At 35.6% G+C, this 20515-nt stretch overlaps 1 long non-coding RNA gene across 1 annotated transcript; it reads right to left on the bottom strand.

The window, feature by feature from the left end:
- Nucleotides 1-13283: 13283 nt before the first annotated feature.
- LOC113467511 lies at nt 13284-16282 on the bottom strand. Its single transcript, XR_003391570.1, has 2 exons — nt 16146-16282; nt 13284-14319 (listed from the first exon to the last, which is right to left on the bottom strand). It is a non-coding gene; the product is annotated as an uncharacterized LOC113467511 (long non-coding RNA).
- Nucleotides 16283-20515: the final 4233 nt, after the last annotated feature.

The raw sequence follows: 20515 nt of genomic DNA, 5'->3' as shown, positions 1-20515 counted from the left end.
GTTCTTATTACTATAGCAAAGAATCTACGATAAATAATGGCAACTAACTACTTAATGTTCACTGTCGAAAGTTGGCATAATTAAAGAGAGGTTTTATACCAGTCTACACTTCACAAAAATCATATCGACACGTATACTTTATGCATGGATAATCTTTTGATCATTTTTTTTTTTTTCAAGTTTTATGTACTGTTTGAAGTTTAAATGTCTAACTCTGCAGTACCTTGATTTTATGTTCAACCTACCTTACCATTTAGTGATTAAAATACTTGAACCGCTCGTTGTGCTGGGTGCGAAAAACGGAACGTTGTTTATTGTAAGTAGCAGGTAATAATCTCAGCAACTAAGTAAGACTATAAGTTAATCGTGTAGAAGGTAAGGGTTTAATTTTTTTTTCATTTTTTCTTGCCTTCCTTTATTTTTTAACCAAAGTTAGCACTTTTAACTCACCTTTCGTATGTCCACTGATTCTTCTTTCGAAAATAAATTATGTCCCACAGATACGATGTGTCTGTAACGGGTGTCCGTGGATAATTAGTCTCGCTGCTTTCATTGCAGGGGACTAAATTGAGCTTCTAATACTATCATTGCCCATTAGGGATGAGTTTATAATTTGACGCTAATGGAAGTTAGTGATTCATGCATGGATCATGGATCAACAACAAAGAACACAAAAAAAAAAAAAAAAAAAAAAAAAAACAAAGAAGAGAGAAGAAAAACCTTCTAAAACTGTCTTTTTTATTTTTTTTTTTTTTTTTTTTTTTTTTTTTTTTTTTTCAAAATAGGTATTTATTCTTGGCAGATCTTTTCTGAACCGAGCGTTTTCTATCAGAATCATCCCTCAGGATGACTCCTTCAGTTCCAATGGGCCAAATTTGAAGAGGCATTCGAAGAACAAGATGAACAAAAACCATCCCTTGGACTCTATGGCGTTTTTTGTGATATATGTGATGAGATGTGAAAGCAGAACTTGTTTGTCAAAGGAAAATTTGTACACACACACACACACACACACACACACACACACACACACACACACACACACACACACACACACACACACACACACATGGCCTTGCTGCTTAGCATGTAAATAAATAAATAAATTATTCAGTACACATGCGAGAACTGATTCGACACCATTACAAGAGGCTAGAAGATTTCAGGAACAAAGATTGGTGTAAAGATTTCAAGACAGTATAGGGTATAGGACATGCACTTCTGTACACATACAAATCCTCTTAAATCCTTTGCAACTGACCAATTAATTGGATTGGAATGTTAATGGACTCCAGTGGTACGGGGGGCACTCCAAGGTTTAGGTGTAGGGGCAAACAGCCTTAAAGGACGGGTTAACCTTATACGAATCTGATCAGTCTCAAGTCAAAATTGACCAATCAAATGCCTTGAGACTATGCTTAGCACGAACTTAAGAGCCAGCATTTTGTTCATAAATATGGGTGTCACACCCATATTTATGAACAAAATGCTGGCTCTTAAGTTCGTGCTAAGCATAGTCTCAAGGCATTTGATTGGTCAATTTTGACTTGAGACTGATCTAAGAACGATCATTCTTCTCCAACCAAATCCTCTCCAACCAAATCCTACCCATGAATACCTCTCCAAGAATACCTCTCCAACCAAATCCTACCCATGTTGACGTTGATATTTTATGAAGTGCCCTATTTTTACATTATAATAAGGTTGCCCTGATTGATAGAACTTGTTCATTGTAGACCATCCAGACTAATCCAGCAGAATCTTTGTAACATTGGAGTGACGAGTGTTGTATTTTGCGGGTGTTGACCTTTTCACCCATAACTACCCTTCACCCCCCACAAAAAGTTGCTTTTTCCTTTTGAAATTGCTCCTCTTTTGGCGAAGGCCGTTTCCCCTCTTTTGGTGTGATAGTGCCTGTACTAAACCGGAGGCCTCTGTCTCAAATCGAGAGAAATCTTCCTGTCGCAACCGATCCTGCTCGAGTTGGAAGCTCCCTTGAAAATTTGCGGTAAGTTCAACTAGTTGTCTCATTACAAATTTTCATCAGTAAGTGGTTTCTTCAGTGAACGCGGTTTTATTTGAAATCAGCTGATATAGTTACAGTGTTGCCGGATGAAAATTTCCTGCTAAAATGAGGGAGTGCATTTTTTTGGCAGGAAATGATGATTGAAAAAATACTGGGTGTATCAAAATTCAAAAACCTTAGGCACTATTAAATTTTAATGGTGAAGATAAGCAACTTTGCGTGTGGTTGGTCGTTGGTATATGGATATTTTTTATCTGGGTACGGTAATCGCAATATAAGGAGGCGGGTAATTTGTAGCAGAAGGAAGTTAACTGTCGTTAAAAGCTCAACAGCTATTATTATTATTATTATTATTTATTAGTCAGCTTACATGGCGTAGTGGTCACTACGCTCGCCTTGCACGCGGGAGACCCGGGCTCGATTCCCGGCGGGGACAAATTTTAGGATTATTGAGATATTGGGAAAATTTTACAATGCTGCAGTGAGTACCAAAGTTGTGACATAATAACACAAAGAAACTGCATTTACATTTTATTATTATTATTTACTGTTTTTTTTTGATTGATAGAACTTGTTCATTGTAGACCATCCAGACTAATCCAGCAGAATCTTTGTAACATTGGAGTGACGAGTGTTGTATTTTGCGAGTGTTGACCTTTTCACCCATAACTACCCTTCACCCCCCACAAAAAGTCGCTTTTTCCTTTTGAAATTGCTCCTCTTTTGGCGAAGCTCGTTTCCCCTCTTTTGGTGTGATCGCGCCTGTACTAAACCATAGGAAATCCAAGATGGTGCAGAATTGGTTCCGTTTCCGAAAGGAAAAATCAACTAAACTTAACCATCAGCTCAACTGGGGGCTCGTTCCTTCTCTCTTCGATTTCGGGACGATACGACCTTAGCAGTTACAGTTCCCTCTGTCAAACCTCTTTGAGACTTTTTCTTCCTAAATCGGACTGACGATAAAGTGGTTCGGTTTAAAAGCTAATGGATAAGTTAAAGCGCGTTCCCACGGTTCAACTTCTTTTTGTTGAATTTAAAAGTAGAATCAACTTTTTGCTGTTGAATTTGAAAGTTAAATCTAAATCAATTTTTTGCTGTTGAATCTAAAAGTTGTTCAACTTTCTGCTTTGAAATTAAAAGTTGAATCAACTTTCTGCTTTGAAATTAAAAGTTGAATCAACTTTTTGCTGTTGAAATAAAAACTATTTGGGGACGTTTTGCAAGCCCATTTCCAACGAAGGAATCAAGGATTTTTTTTTTTTTTTTTTGTAAAAGAAGGAATTTTTTTTATTTATTATATCATTTATATTATGTTACATACCTACCTACCTTAATTTTACATCTTTGTCTTCGTGCATTAACCTTACTTGTTCCAAGTCCTTTGCGTCTTATAGGTGTTACGGGATGAGCCCGGAGAGCGGGTAAACCTCTAGGATTTCCCGGTACTATTACCGAGAATTCCGGGAAATGTTATTCTAGATTTTACCGGGAAATCCTGAGTTTACTTGTCCCAAGTCTTTGCGTCTTATAGGTGTTACGGGATGAGCCCAGAGAGCGGGTAAAACCTAAAGGATTTCCCGGTAAAACCTGGACTAAAAATTTCCCGGTAAACCCTTGACTACCGGGAAATGTTATAGAAGGGAGACACTCTCTCCCTTCTAATCTAGATTTTACCGGGAAATGTTATAGAAGGGAGACATTTTCTGCCTTCTATATTCTAGATTTTACCGGGAAATGTTATAGAAGGGAGACATTTTCTGCCTTCTATATTCTATTTTTTACCGGGAAATCCTAGGTTTATCCAATCTCTCGGCTTATGCCCGTAACATAGGTATCTAAAATTCATTGAGTAGAGTAGAGATAGGTAAAGAGTGCGGGAGTTACGAAAACAGAACTACTCTTTGCAGTGAACTACTCAGTGAGTCAGATACAAACTGCCTATATGGGGAGTTGAAGAGTGAGTTACACGTTTTAGCATCTGACTCATTGACTGAGTAGTTCTTTTTTTATAACTCGAATGAAAATTTGTATTCTTTTCACGTCACAATATAAGGAATGTTATAAAATGGTTGTAAAAATAAAAATGACTATCTATCACCAGAATGAAAATTTGTATTCTTTTCACGTCACAATATAAGGAATGTTATAAAATGGTTGTAAAAATAAAAATGACTATCTATCACCATATTATCTAATATAGATGGATGGGTTCTTGATAATTAAAATAAAGTAAATAATAAACACTGAAAAAGCTATGCGAAAGAGTGAAAAAAATATGTGATTACTCGGCTGGGGGTTGAACCCACGCCCTCCTGTTTACCAGGCGAGCGTCTTGATCAAAACCGAGGCACTAAATAAGGAGATCAAGATCAAAAAAAAGAGGTTTGATAAAGGGGAACTCTAACTACGAGGTCTTATCGTCCCGAAATCGAAAAGAGAAAAAAATATGTGATTACTCGGCTGGGGGTTGAACCCACGCCCTCCTGTTTACCAGGCGAGCGTCTTGATCAAAACCGAGGCACTAAACAAGGAGATCGAGATCAAAAAAGAGGTTTGATAAAGGGGAACTCTAACTACGAGGTCTTATCGTCCCGAAATCGAAAAGAGGACAGGATAATAGAAAGCCAGCCGTTCCGAGAACGAACATTATCCCATCAGGATAAAATCCGCCCCGGGCGGGAATCGAACCCGCGACCTTTCAAGTTAACTAGGCTGACTTCAAAATCTGGGCTCAGCTTTAATAAAAGCTATAGCAAGATTTTAGCAAGCCGTGTTGGCCCTCAATAAAGGGTCGTATTTTTCTTGTAGAGGTAAAAAAAACCCTAAAGTAGATTTAGCTAAAAACCTCGGGCAAGGAAAATACGGCTGAAGCTATACCAAGCAGTGTTGCCAGAAACAGCGTAAACAATTCAATAAGCAGACAAGTCATAGGTGTTGCCAATTTGGTCCGTAATGTTCCGGTAGCGCTCCTTTTCCGCCACAAGGTCATCTGGGAAAGTCAAGAGAATACTGGATTAGAATCCTTCTAAAAGAATAAGAACTAGACAAGATTAGTTGAATGCCACGAAATAAAAAAGTCAAGTCATAGGTGTTGCCAATTTGGTCCGTAATGTTCCGGTAGCGCTCCTTTTCCGCCACAAGGTCATCTGGGAAAGTCAAGAGAATATTGGATTAGAATCCTTCTAAAAGAATAAGAACTAGACAAGATTAGTTGAATGCCACGAAATAAAAAAGGAGAAGAAATAGGCCGGATTAGTTAAATGTTAAATGAAAAAGAAGTTTGGCTGACAGGGTTAGGTAAAATTTATGATTTAGTTAAAATATTTGTGTTAGTTAGTTAGTTATTTAGGAAAAATATTACGAGTTAGGTAAAAATATTTAAAATGGGTAAAATTTTCGAGTTAGGAAAAAGATGCGATCTATTTGGGTATCAAATACCAGCAGAAAATTACCTAGGTATAAAATAGATACTACCTATAGGTATCATATACCGAACATATGAATGAAGAAGCTTTTGTGAGACACACAAAATTTGTATTAAAAAAGTCAAGAAAGCATTTTTTTGTGGGAAAAGGCAGTGGTTAAAGAGGCCATTTGAATTCGGAAAGGAAATCCGAAAGTCTCATTTAACGTAGAAAGGGGGACTTCGAAATTTTTGGAGAGGACATCAGAAAAGTTTTTTGCAGAGGTTTGGAGAAGATTGATGTTTTTGAGAGTAACCTAAATCAGATGGTGATGAATTGCTAGGAGGTATGCTGAAAAAAAAAGTGAAAACTCTCTAATGGAAATACTGAAGGAGAATGGTGGAAAGTTTCCACACACAGCAAATGGAAGAACTAAGGCTGAGAGTAAAATAGTAGAAAATGGAAACTATAATTTCCAAGAAATTGAAGAATCGAGAGATTTCAAGAAAAAACGAAGAAATGGAAAAGAAAATCAGAAAAAGCTCTCGAATGGAAATTCCGTCTAAAACACTACACATTTAATAGAAATTAGAAATGTCATGACAAAAATTAATTACTGGGTTAATAATGATGGTTAGGTGACACAGTTGAAATTTTCGTACCTGAAGATGCGTGAATCTGAATATTGACGAAAATGCAGCCTTGGAATTAAACTAAATCACATCCTTAGAATATTTCAGCTAGATCCCCATTAGGAATAAGATATTAATTTCTCGGCAAAATTACAACTTTGGGTCGTTTTTTGGACTCTTGTGTCCTTTTTACGAATCACCCTATGAGTTTTAACTTCCCCTTCTCCTCTAGTTTAAATCTAAGTCGGTTTGTTCCGCGATACCTCTCGCAATTTGGGCAACCTTTTTGAAAGTTTGCCCCATTTTAGCAACCTTTTCTACGAGTTAGGAAAACTGTTTGGGTTAATAATGATGGTTAGGTGACACAGTTGAAATTTTCGTACCTGAAGATGCGTGAATCTGAATATTGAGGAAAATGCAGCCTTGGAATTAAACTAAATCACATCCTTAGAATATTTCAGCTATGTAAATCCCCATTAGGGATAAGTTATTAATTTCTCGGCAAAATTACAACTTTGGGTCGTTTTTTGGACTCTTGTGTCCTTTTTACGAATCACCCTATGAGTTTTAACTTCCCCTTCTCCTCTAGTTTAAATCTAAGTCGGTTTGTTCCGCGATATCTCTCCCAATTTGGGCAACCTTTTCTAAAGTTTGCCCAATTTTAGCAACCCGAATTCTGCAGGTTCACCGAAAAATATAATATCACTCAGAAAAAGTGGTTGGTTGGGTGGGTGGAAGATATCAGAGAATTGGGAACCCTGCCAGCTGCCAGTAACTAAATATCTACCTAAATCTTTTTTTTTTTATATGGAATTCACCCGAAAATTCAAGAAGAACAGAAGAGAAGAATGAAAAGTTAGGATTGTTTAAATAAATAAATAAAATAAATACATATCGGCATTTGATTTATTATTAGGACACTTATCTATCTAAGAGTAATAAATAATTAAAACTAAAAATTTGGTATTTGGTAACGTACAGCAAATTTCGAGGTAAAGAGGTAGGTTTTTCGGGCGTTTAAATTTTTCGTGGTAATTCTCTAGACAGGCCAGTGGTAAGTCGATCGAAGCATTTTACTTTAAGATTTCACCTTTTTTTTTATTTTTAGCGGTCGAAAAAATCTAAGAGTAATAAATAATTAAAACTAAAAATTTGGTATTTGGTAACGTACAGCAAATTTCGAGGTAAAGAGGTAGGTTTTTCGGGCTTTTAAATTTATCGTGGTAATTCTCTAGACAGGCCAGTGGTAAGTCAATCGAAGCATTTTACTTTAAGATTTCAGCATTTTTTGATTTTTAGTGGTCGAAAAAAGATCTAAAGTGTGTGATATGAGGTAAATATGATAAGTACTGTCTTCAGTTGTTAACTACTAATTAATTTAGTTCGGTACGCAACTTTTTAGCCCTTTTTTTCAAGTTTGGCATTTGCTTTTCTCTGGGGAAGAAAGGGCAAAGTCGGTTTGTTCCGCTGTGCTGACCCACGATGCAAAAATTGGCCCATTTTTATTCCCATTCTGTCATCAAAATCACGCCGGAAAAATGCCATAAACGACGAGGTAAAATAGTTTTTTAATGGAAAAAATGCTCGATTTTTAGAGCAGTTGGAAGATGTTTAGAATAGTTGCGAGAGAATTGGCCACAGTGTCTCGAGGTTAAGCAACCCCGAGCCGGACCACAAAATGGAGGGGTGACATTTAGTTGACCAATTCGGTGAAGGTCTGATCCAGATCGTCGCAAATGTATTTGTACTTCTCCTTCTCGTTAACCAACTCATCTAAAGGGAGGAAGGAAAAAAGAAAGAAACGAATTAGAACAGAAAATGGGAAGAAACAAACAAATAAAAAAAAAGAAAAAAAAAATAATAATAAAAATTGGGGAAAAACGTAAATAAATAATAATAATCATAGAGAGATTGGAGAGTTCTTGCACCGCTAACTTTCGTGACGATAATTGAAACGTGACGAAAATTGACCAAAACGCGTTTCTATGCATGGGCAGAAACGAGTTTTTGTCAAATAACGTTCAAGAATTTAATTGACGGGACGCTAATTTTGGTTGCAAAAACTCTCTTAATATACAGAACAAGACTAAAATAAAAACAATATAGAAGGGAGACATTTTCTGCCTTCTATATTCTAGATTTTACCGGGAAATCCTAGGTTTATCCAATCTCTCGGCTTATCCCCGTAACATGGATATCTAAAATTCATTAACATTGAGTAGAGTAAAGATAAGTAAAGAGTGCGGGAGTTACGAAAACAAGAAGGGAGACATTTTCTGCCTTCTATATTCTAGATTTTACCGGGAAATCCTAGGTTTATCCAATCTCTCGGCTTATCCCCGTAACATAGGTAGGTATCTATAATTCATTAACATCATTGAGTAGAGTAGAGGTAAGTAAAGAGTGCGGGAGTTACGAAAACAGAACTACTCTTTGCAGTGAACTACTCAGTGAGTCAGATACTAGCTGCCTGTATGGGGAGTTGAAGAGTGAGTTACACGTTTTAGGATCTGACTCATTGACTGAGTAGTTCACTGAAAAGAGTAGTTCTTTTTTATAACTCACTCACTCTTTACATAGTGGCGCTTATTTAGCGGCGATTCCGTGTACTAATGCTGATTCACTCATCTCCTTGCATGGGAAATGGGTTGTAATCAATCAGTAAGATATGTTTACACTATGTCGACAAAACTTCCATTGGCCGAATACCATCCTGGCCCGACGTTGCTGCAAACCGAGTCCACACTGGCGCGTTCCATAGGGCGTTGCTGGATGAGGCTTGACGAATAGAGGCCCCGTTTACACCTGACCTATAATACCCATACCGATATTTTTCCACCAATGAGAATCAAAACAATATTAAAAAATAAATAATATAACATCGTGTGTGCAGATGATTTATTTTTACATGCTTTTATTTAACGTAAGATAGTTATGTTTGTTTGTTGCTTGTTTATATGTCTGTTTGTAATATTCAATAACCAACACATAAATAAATATTATGAGTGACCCGTTGTACTACTAAAGGATTATTTGAAGCAGAATTAACAGAAGCGTTAAGATTCAAGCAGAAATATAAAATAGTCATTCACAAAGATCTTTGTTGTAACATTACTTTTTTTAATCCAGATTTCATTTTGGTCAATTCGGGGACCTTTTAATACGCAATGTTGTACTGCAATTTGCCGAATTTTGGCCATAAGAAGGGACAAAAAGTCTTCTTTATCGAGGTAAAGTAAAATTCTAAAGCTATTCAGTGAGCAATAGAATTTCTAATGATGCCTACTTATCACTTATTTTGCAGTATAATTCATGCAGCTTCATGCAAAATTCATCATAACATACAGATCTACATTATTATACGTGCCTATCTAATATTCGTAGCTCGAGAAATCACTCAAATTAATCAAAAACACTCAAATTAGTGTTAATTTTAAGGAAATCAAGCGGACCGGTAGGCACACGAACGTCAAGAGAATTCGAAAAGCCGCCCATAAAATAGGATTTCAAGGGTTTTCGGTATTGCAAATTTCATTGCGTTGATTCTGAACTAGTCAAAATGTATAAAAACATGAGTGTTTCTCAAGCCACGAGTGGTTTTCCTTTTTCTAAAGCTATTCAGTGAGCAATAGAATTTCTAATGATGCCTACTTATCACTTATTTTGCAGTATAATTCATGCAGCTTCATGCAAAGTTCATCATAACATACAGATCTACATTATTATACGTGCCTATCTAATAATATTCGTAGCTCGAGAAATCACTCAAATTAATCAAAAACACTCAAATTAGTGTTAATTTTAAGGAAATCAAGCGTGCCGGTAGGCACACGACCGTCAAGAGAGTTCGAAAAGCCTCCCATAAAATAGAATATCAAGGGTTTTTGGTATTGCAAATTTCATAAATTTCATTGCGTTGATTCTGAACTAGTCGAAATGTCTAAAAACATGAGTGTTTCTCAAGCCACGAGTGGTTTTCCTTGAAAGGGAAAACCGAAGCACCTAAATTTTTCAATTCAAGCGAAATAAATAGAAAAACAATATTTACCTGTGTTATTTTCGTTGGTTTTAGGACGGCGCAAATGAAAAATCACAGCTCAAGCGAAATAAATAGAAAAACAATATTTACCTGTGTTATTTTCGTTGGTTTTAGGACGACGCAAATGAAAAATCACAGCTAAAAAAAAACTCAAAAATAAGCGAAGTTCAGCGAGAGGAAAAAAGGACAAAACACAAATCGGTGTGACAAAAAGCAAAAGAAAATCGGAAGCCGTGTCAAAGCTGGATCCCTAAAGGGAATTTAGCTGGAAAACAACTGCGTTAGGAGAAGCAATCCTTAAAAACCGTGGTGTAAAATGTGAAACGCCACGCGTTATGCGTCTCTTTAAACGCCAAGGTACGGACAAAATTCATAAATGAAATGATAATAATGGTCAAGTTATTAAAAAAAACAAGCGAAATAAATAGAAAAACAATATTTACCTGTGTTATTTTCGTTGGTTTTAGGACGGCGCAAATGAAAAATCACAGCTAAAAAAAAACTCAAAAATAAGCGAAGTTCAGCGAGAGGAAAAAAGGACAAAACACAAATCGGTGTGACAAAAAGCAAAAGAAAATCGGAAGCCGTGTCAAAGCTGGATCCCTAAAGGGAATTTAGCTGGAAAACAACTGTGTTAGGAGAAGCAATCCTTAAAAACCGTGGTGTAAAATGTGAAACGCCTCTTTAAACGCCAAGGTACGGACAAAATTCATAAATGAAATGATAATAATGGTCAAGTTATTAAAAAAAAAAATCAATTTATTCAATGTCAGAAAAGTTTCCCTCAGAGTAATGTCCCCCATGAGGTAGTGAAAACTTGAATAGACTTTCTTTCCTAAAGGTGATATTTAATTTTCATCCCTTCTCATAACTAAAGATGGTCCTAATGCCGACCCTTGAGGGACTATCAAATTCGTTTAACCTCAAAATTTAACCCATGATATTAAGCTCGAAATATTTCTTAAACCACTTTCAACTTCAACTGATTTTACAGGTAATTTTCTAAACTAGAATCCTCAATAAATATTATACCAATTAAAAGAACACAGAATAAAACTAATAAAGTCAAACGCGGTTTAAAAATCATTTCATAGAAATTTTATTCTTCTTGAAGAAATTAAAACGTTCTTTAAAAATATAAAATAATAATAAATATGTTTTTAAATTTTATAATTAAAATATAGTGGTGAAAAATAAATAAAGTAAGAGATTTTAAAACTAACTATGATCTAAATTTGCAAGGGAGAAAAAAAAAAATCTAGAACTTTATCAATAGAGAATTGATAAAGTCATGTAATGTGTAACTTGAGAAAATGTGATTTTTAATGCTTGAATTTTTTTATCACTAAATTTATCCTTCATTTACATAATAAGTACCTACCAAAGGGAACCAAAAAGTACCAAAATTTGGATCAATTCTTTACTTGCAATACATACTTATTTGTTTGTAGGTTCTCTGGTACCAATCTAGGTACTTCCATGCTTACATTTTGTAACAATATACCTTACGATATTTGTCTTTTCTGTCGTAGAAGAAGTTTCAAAAATCACATTTTCCAAGTCGAAAAAAAAATGGCAAACAATATATTATCAAAATAATGCAAAATGAAATCGACAAAAAGCTAATTTCTTCTAAATATAATTAAAAACAAGACCATATAGCGCTATTAATTAATTATAAATCTATTAAATTTATTTAATTAAAAAATAAATAAAAGGTGAAGAAGTGAAGTTTTGAAAATGAAAAAAATACAACAAAAACGTGTTATGTAAGAAAAAAAGATAAAAATGGCAGATTTCATGTTGTAAATTATTATAATGAAATTAAAAAGAAGCAGAAGCAATTTAGAAAGAAAGTGCAGACTGGTGTTAAACCACTTTGCACCGGGCGGACCTCATACCCGCGACCTAGCGCTTACAAACCAGGCGCTAGCTACCACCTTTCAAGGTAACTAGGGTGGCTTCAAAATCTGGACTCAGCTTTAATTAAAGCTATAGCAAGATTTTAGCAAGCCGTGTTGGCCCTCAATAAAGGGTCGTATTTTTCTTGTAGAGGTAAAAAAAAAACCTAAAGTAGTAGCGTATTTTCCTTTCATAATGTTAATGCACATTAGTTAAAAGTGAAATTTTCTTTCAAACCAACATCAATTAATTCAACATTCTACCAATTTCTTTATCAAATGAGCTGAAATTGCTGAATCGTGAATCGTATACAAGTATTGCATCTTTCTCCTAATGATGGTAAAAACAAGACCATATAGCGCTATTAATTAATTATAAATCTATTAAATTTATTTAATTAAAAAATAAATAAAAGGTGAAGAAGTGAAATTTTGAAAATGAAAAAAAAAATACAACAAAAACGTGTTATGTAAGAAAAAAGATAAAAATGGCAGATTTCATGTTGTAAATTATTGTAATGAAATTAAAAAGAAGCAGAAGCAATTTAGAAAGAAAGTGCAGACTGGTGTTAAACCACTTTTAGTTTTAGGGCAAAATAAAATCCAACTTGTATTTAATTATCAAAAGAAATCGTCCTGCCGAGAAATCTTCCTGAAATACATATCTTAAAAGTGAAATTTTCTTTCAAACCAACATCAATTAATTCAACATTCTACCAATTTCTTTATCAAATGAGCTGAAATTGCTGAATCGTATACAAGTATTGCATCTTTCTCCTAATGATGAAATAACTACCCAAGGCCAAAGTTGGTAAAAGACGTAAAAGTCAGTAAAGATCTGATTAAATTAAAATACAACCTCATTTACTGCACCTTCTACATTTAAAATTCAGAGATAATTCCATGATACCAGACATTGTAGGAATAGGAAAGTATGTACGTAAGACTGACTGAGAAGAATATGAAGGAAATATTTAAATACTAACCTAAAATAAATACTTTCTCTTGATAGACCAAATTCATGTGTAATATAATCAATGAAAAATACCAATTCATTTTGGCCAAATTTCGTAGCTTACAGAGACAAAAACCTATCTGCTAAAATTTAAATAAAACTTTGTTTCATGTAAAAAAAAAAAAATGAATCTTAACAACTAATGGATGGAAATGGAAACAAAAACAACATCTAGTGACGGGATTTCATTTGGGAATGGTTTCACAAGATGCGAATGAATCTTAACAACTAATGGATGGAAATGGAAACAAAAACAACATCTAGTGACGGGATTTCATTTGGGAATGGTTTCACAAGATGCGATCTATTTGGGTATCAAATACCAGCAGAAAATTACCTAGGTATAAAATAGATACTACCTATAGGTATTATATACCGAACATATGAATGAAGAAGCTTTTGTGAGACACACAAAATTTGTAATAAAAAAGTCAAGAAAGCATTTTTTGTGGCAAAAGGCAGTGGTTAAAGAGCCCATTAGAATTCGGAAAGGAAATCCGAAAGTCTCATTTAACGTAGAAAGGGGGACTTCGAAATTTTTGGAGAGGATATCAGAAAAGTTTTTTGCAGAGGTTTGGAGCAAAAGATTGATGTTTTTGAGAGTAACCTAAATCAGATAATCAGATGGTGATGAATTGCTAGGAGGTATGCTGAAAAAAAAAAAGGTGAAAACTCTCTAATAGAAATACTGAAGGAGAATGGTGGAAAGTTTCCACACACAGCAAATGGAAGAACCAAGGCTGAGAGTAATATAGTAGAAAATGAAAACTATAATTTCCAAGAAATTGAAGAATCGAGAGATTTCAAGAAAAAACGAAGAAATGGAAAAGAAAATCAGAAAAAGCTCTCGAATGGAAATTCCGTCTAAAACACTACACATTTAATAGAAATTAGAAATGTCATGACAAAATTCGAAAAGAGGTCTACAAAAAACATTTGTACAGTTAACAAAACATTCAGGGAGACCTCAAAAAGGCGTTTGGTCACACATTACCCAAATGGAAATTGTTCCAAAAAAAATATTAACTAGGGGCCCACATATTGTAAAAGAAAGAAAAAAAGCATACTTTGGGACTAAAAGATTTTTATGTGCAAAGAAAACGAGGCGTGGTTTCGCCAGAAAAAGTAAAAGAGGGGGCGGGACTTATATCAAAATTGCATATATCTGCCAAAGTAGAGGGGGCCTATATAAATATTGAATATGCCGCTATATATGTGTTTATATGCCATAGAGTTCGACAAAGGCCAGATCCAAGCCATCTCCAATGGTCCTGTACTTTTCTTTCTCAGTGACAATCTCATCTGTGGAAATAGAAACACAATCGTAGAAGTCACCGAGCTCCCTGTGGCTTCTTCTTAAACTAGGGTGGCCGGTCTAAAGCATCGATACTTTGCACACCTATATTGTAACTCTACCTATAACTGCTTTCCGCCCGAGCTGAGATTCGAACCCAGCACCCTAGAGAGTACTTTAGACCACTGAACGTTCAAATTCAAATTTTCCAATATCAAACTAATCAAATTTCTATGTTCCGCACACAAATTTGTAACCAAGTTTATTGTAACTCTACCTATAACTGCTTTCCGCCCGAGCTGAGATTCGAACCCAGCACCCTAGAGAGTACTTTAGACCACTGAACGTTCAATTTCAATTTTCCAATATCAAATTAATCAAATTTCTATGTTCCGCACACAAATTTGTAACCAAGTTTGAAGTCCGCTACACATGCTACGAAATGTTTTCCAACTTGGTCTTCCAAACTGGTATTTCAACTAGGCCGTGTGTATGCGATATTTGAGCAAAAATCGCGTCCACACGTAACGATCTATCAAAAGGCCCCGTTGGGAGATGGGACATATGAACCAAGTTTGAAGTCCGCTACACATGCTACGAAATGTTTCCCAACTTGGTCTTCCAAACTGGTATTTCAACTAGGCCGTGTGTATGCATTTGAGCAAAAATCGCGTCCACACGTAGCGATCTATCAAAAGGCCCCGTTGGGAGATGGCGTGTTCAATTTATCATTCAACACGTTGATCTGATCTTCAATCGTGTCTCTTGTAGCAGTAGCCTTAATAAAAACAGGGAGCAAAACAAATCAAGAGAGAGATAAGACAAACACAAAAGCGGAAAAAACAGACAAATAAAGCAAGAAGAAAGACTGTACAAAAAGAAATCATGGGAAAAAGACCAAAAGAGACAAATAGGCAAAAGAAAAGAAGAAAGACTGTAAAAAAAGTCATTCAAAATAAAGACGAATAGAGTAGAAGGAAACTGTACAAAAAAGACTTTCCTTCCTATAGGTTAAGGAAAGTAAAAAAATCTAGACCAAAAATATGCCAAATAGCCAGGACTTCAAACTTGGTTACAAATTTGTGTGCGGAACATAGAAATTTGATTAGTTTGATATTGGAAATTTGAAATTGAACGTTCAGTGGTCTAAAGTACTCTCTAGGGTGCTGGGTTCGAATCTCAGCTCGGGCGGAAAGCAGTTACAGGTAGAGTTACAATGTAGGTGTGCAAAGTATCGATGCTTTAGACCGGCCACCCTAGTTTAAGAAGAAGCCACAATTAAACTAGGGTGGCCGGTCTAAAGCATCGATACTTTGCACACCTATATTGTAACTCTACCTATAAGTGCTTTCCGCCCGAGCTGAGATTCGAACCCAGCACCCTGAGAGTACTTTAAACCACTGAACGTTCAAATTCAAATTTTCCAATATCAAACTAATCAAATTTCTATGTTCCGCACTTAAATTTGTAACCAAGTTTGAAGTCCGCTACACATGCTACGAAATGTTTTCCAACTTGGTCTTCCAAACAGGTATTTCAACCAGGCCGTGTGTATGCGATATTTGAGCAAAAATCGCGTCCACACGTAACGATCTATCAAAAGGCCCCGTTGGGAGTTGAAATGTTTCCCAACTTGGTCTTCCAAACTGGTATTTCAACTAGGCCGTGTGTATGCGATATTTGAGCAAAAATCGCGTCCACACGTAACCATCTATCAAAAGGCCCCGTTGGGAGTTGGGACATATGTCGTAGCTTTTAACCAAAGTGTACAAACTTTTAACCAAAATTTAGGCACAATATACAGAACAAAAAACAAATGACTGAAATGCATTACATGTTTTGGATGTCGTGCAGTGTTGCCTCCATCTCTTCCTGAAGGATCTTGTTCTTTTCTTTCTCAGTAACCAAATCGTCTACAATTTGGTTTGATTTTCGTTCAAAAAAGTTGAAAATTTGGTTTCAATTCCACAAAAAAAAAAGAAAAAAAATGATGAAAAATTCATTCCCGCAAAAAATAGTAGATGGAATGAAAAATTGGTTTCATTTAGGCAAAAAGTTTGGTTGGGAAATTCATTTCAGCAAAAAAATAGGAGAAAAAAAAAGGTGTGGCGATAAGTCCACATTGGAGAATGATGGATTTCAGAACCCCCAGAAAAAGTACAAGTGTTCCAAGAAAAGGGCGTGGAACCGTGAAAAAAGGGAAAAATTTGGTGAAAAATATGAATTTGGTTATGAATATAAAAAATAATACAAAATACATATTCCATAGTGGTTAAATAAAGTCAGGAATGTTGAAAATATTCCATATTGGTTAAATAAAGTTGGGAAATGTTGCCAAATAACATATAGCACGCGGTTGCCAAGTTGTCGCGTTGAACGATGAGATCCGAGGATGGGCGATGGGTTCCGAAGAGTTGTTGGTTATTTTACACACATTGGAAAAACGGGAGGGAGCGATGTGCCGCGATGTTCAAAATACAAAATAACACACACGGGCCGAGTAGGGAACGGGGAAGCAGCAAAATCATAGAAAACAAACAGAAAAAAGAAACAAACACATGCAATTTGTTAGTGGCAAAAAACAACGAAAAAAAACACAAAAATCAAAGAAAACAAAATAAGGGGAAACAATATCTCAGTATAACTCAGTTTATAATTTTTTTGCATAGGTAACTAAACATCTTTTATGTATATTTTGTTCTCTATGTATATGTCTCTATTATGTATAAACATTGTTATCTATGTATATGTATAAATTGTATATGTACCATAAATAAAGAGTAATATGTTGAAAAAAAATCAGTTCGTTCCCCAGTATTGTCCACATTTATGCATACTATCCCCAGTTTTGCTGATGGACTTTTGTCTCTATTATGTATAAACATTGTTATCTATGTATATGTATAAATTGTATATGTACCATAAATAAAGAGTAATATGTTGTTGAAAAATATTGAAAAAACAAAATTATTGCGTAAATAGCGCAAACACAACTACTGTTAATTCAAGATATTAATTATGGCTGGGGCCCAACCAAGGTTTAAATCTGGTTTAAGAGTAATTCTTGGATTAAGCAAATAATGATTGGCTAAAAGAAGGGCTGGGGCCACAACCAAGGTTTAAATCTGGTTTAAGAGTAATTCTTGGATTAAGCAAATAATGATTGGCTAAAAGAAAAAGAAAAAAACATTGCTTAATTCAAGAGTTAACGTTAAACTTAAATCGAGTTTAAGCTCTGACTGTGGTCCCCGCCATGAATTGTAAGACTATTGTTGAGATGAGCTGTATTTTGTGTTGTGTTCAAACAAATGTAAATAAAATGCTTCTAGGACAGCTGTCATTTTCAGAGGTTTATGGAAACGGCCTAATTTTTATGTGAGTGACAACTTAACTAAGCTCATTCCTTAGCAGTCATTCCTCAATTTTTTTTATTTATTTATTTTTATTAAACTAATTTCTAGTTTGGTTTAGTTCTACATAAATTCATTCTCTCATTCATACATTCTCTGATTAGTCCTACAATAATAGGGCATTAGAGTTCGTGTCACGCAGGTGTGCTCGTCACATTTGACGAGTATGTTAGGTGTGAGACTTGTCTATCGCCTTACCGTGTTCAATTTATCATTCAACACGTTGATCTGATCTTCAATCGTGTCTCTTGTAGCAGTAGCCTTTGTAAAAACAGGGAGCAAAAACATATCAAGAGAGAGATAAGACAAACACAAAAGCGGAAAAACAGACAAATAAAGCAAGAAGAAAGACTGTACAAAAAGAAATCATGGGAAAAAGACCAAAAGAGACAAATAGGCTAAAGAAAAGAAGAAAGACTGTAAAAAAAGTCATTCAAAATAAAGACGAATAGAGTAGAAGGAAACTGTACAAAAAATACTTTCCTTCCTATAGGATAAGGAAAGTAAAAAAATCTAGACCAAAAATATACCAAATAGCCAGCAAAAAAGAGAGTAAAGGACAATGTACAAAGTGGGAAGAGATGAAGATTTTTTGAATTGAAAAGACATACATAGATATATTTTAAGAAAGGATATTTGAACTGATAAATTATTTGTAAAGCTGAAGCACACAGCCGGAACATCTTCCGACTGCCAGGAATCGAACCCGGGACCTCCAGCGTGCAAGCCTAATGTGATACCCACTCGGCCATAGGAATAAATCCATGTAATGCCGTCATGTATGGCATGCCTGGGACCTCCAGTGTGCAAGCCTAGTGTCATGCCATCAAGTAAAGCAATGTCAGGACTGAATCCATGTAATGCCGTCATGTATAGCATGCCTGGGACCTCCAGTGTGCAAGCCTAGTGTCATGCCATCAAGTAAAGCAATGTCAGGAGTGAATCCATGACACATGTAAGCCGTCATTTGTAGCAATGTCAGGAGTGACAGCAAAAATGGGTGATGGTCAAATGGACAGGATGAGACATATTAATCACAGGTAATATAGGCATCACTGTGATGGTGTTATAATAAGGTAGATAATATATGTGCCTACATCAGTGCTTCTCAAACTGTGTGCCGCGAAATTTGGGATTTTTCCTTAGATAAAGATCACAAAACTGATGAGATTGATGAGACAAAGGAAAATATCTGGCCAATTTAGAAAAAAAAGGCCTGCGGCGCTATAAAAAAGAACATATCTCTCAACTCATAGACAATATTTACGTGCTGAGGGAGAGGGCGTGCCGCGGAAAGATTGGAGTCTAGAAAAGTGTGCCGCGATGGCAACAACTTTGAGAAGCACTGGCCTACATTAGATGACGGTGTTACACTCAGGTAGGTATGTACCAACATTATCCGAGCTAGCTAAGTATGTATCTACATTGTAGTCAGTGTCAATGTAATTTTGTACTATTGGCTCATATTTGGCACTACCATTGTCCTTGGTACGTTGGGAGGATGTTAGGTATATTTCCTGAATGGTAATGGTAATACCACTAATACTCGATATCATTGTGTGCTAGAGTTGCTTATTTCATAGAACAGCCAGTTTATCCTGCTGGGATAGGACTGAAAAGTTTCAGTTTGTTGAGAAAACGAAGAATGTTCCAATTTTAAAATCAACGATCTTTTCCTTTGTTTGTTTCGCCAAATTTCATCAGAATCGGACCAACATTTCAGGAGTTATGGTGAAATAAAACAGACAAATTATAGGAAAAATAGTCGCGTTAAAGATTGGAATTTATTCGTTACTTTGTTCAATAAATCTTTTCACATTGTGGTAATGACACTACTAGTCGCTACTGATTGAAAGTAGCTACTCTGTTGCCTTAAGGAGATTGAGACTAAATACACAGAGCAAAACAAGCGCAAAATTTTTGACAAGTCCAGGAATTGAACCCGGGTTTCAAGCGATTGCTAAGTTCGTGTAAGGCAGCCTTGTGAAAAAAGCACATCTATGTCAAGTCCATTGGTCTTGGAATCTTTGATTGATTTTGAGGCGTTTATCAGCCTTGTATGCCTTTCTTAACTCCAGACTTATCAATTATCTAGGCTTTTTGCTTACCTTTCATCACTTACCTTTCTTTAAATTTTACACAGAGCAACCCAAGCGCAAAATTTTTGACCAGTCCAGGAATTGAACCCGGGTTTCAAGCGATTGCTAAGTTCGTGTAAGGCAGCGTTGTGAAAAAAAGCACATCTATGTCAAGTCCATTGGTCTTCGAATCTTTGATTGATTTTGAGGCGTTTATCAGCCTTGTATGCCTTTCTAAACTCCAGACTTATCAATTATCTGGGCTTTTTACTTACCTTTCATCACTTACCTTTCTCCAAATATATCTAGAAATTTTGAAAAGTCAAAATCATGCAACATGCTTGGAAAACAAGGGGGGAATTTGCGTGCAAAAGCATAATTGGGGGAAAATTTAAGGCGTTAAACTTAGAACGCCTAGCGAATTGCATGCAGAAAGAACTTCACTTTTGACATGCTGGTAGGGTGACGAAAACTTACCTGTCATTTTCATATAGGGTGATAATTTATACAGAGTGGTACATGCAAAGCTTGGTGTTAGACAACTACTACAAGAGATTGGAGGTTTCTGAACATTTTGTTGTTGAGATTTTGTGTTGAGCTACTGAGGTGATTTTTCACACGGATATGTGACAGTGTGACACTTTGAAGACAAATATTGTCGAAAAATAACTGTGTCAAACTTAAGGGGGTGATTTATTGTGTTGAAATGAGATTTT

The sequence above is a fragment of the Diaphorina citri genome, unplaced genomic scaffold (genome assembly GCF_000475195.1).
Source record: "Diaphorina citri unplaced genomic scaffold, Diaci psyllid genome assembly version 1.1 scaffold490, whole genome shotgun sequence".
Taxonomy (NCBI): Eukaryota; Metazoa; Arthropoda; class Insecta; order Hemiptera; family Psyllidae; genus Diaphorina; species Diaphorina citri.
This window is presented reverse-complemented; position numbering and strand designations above follow the sequence as displayed.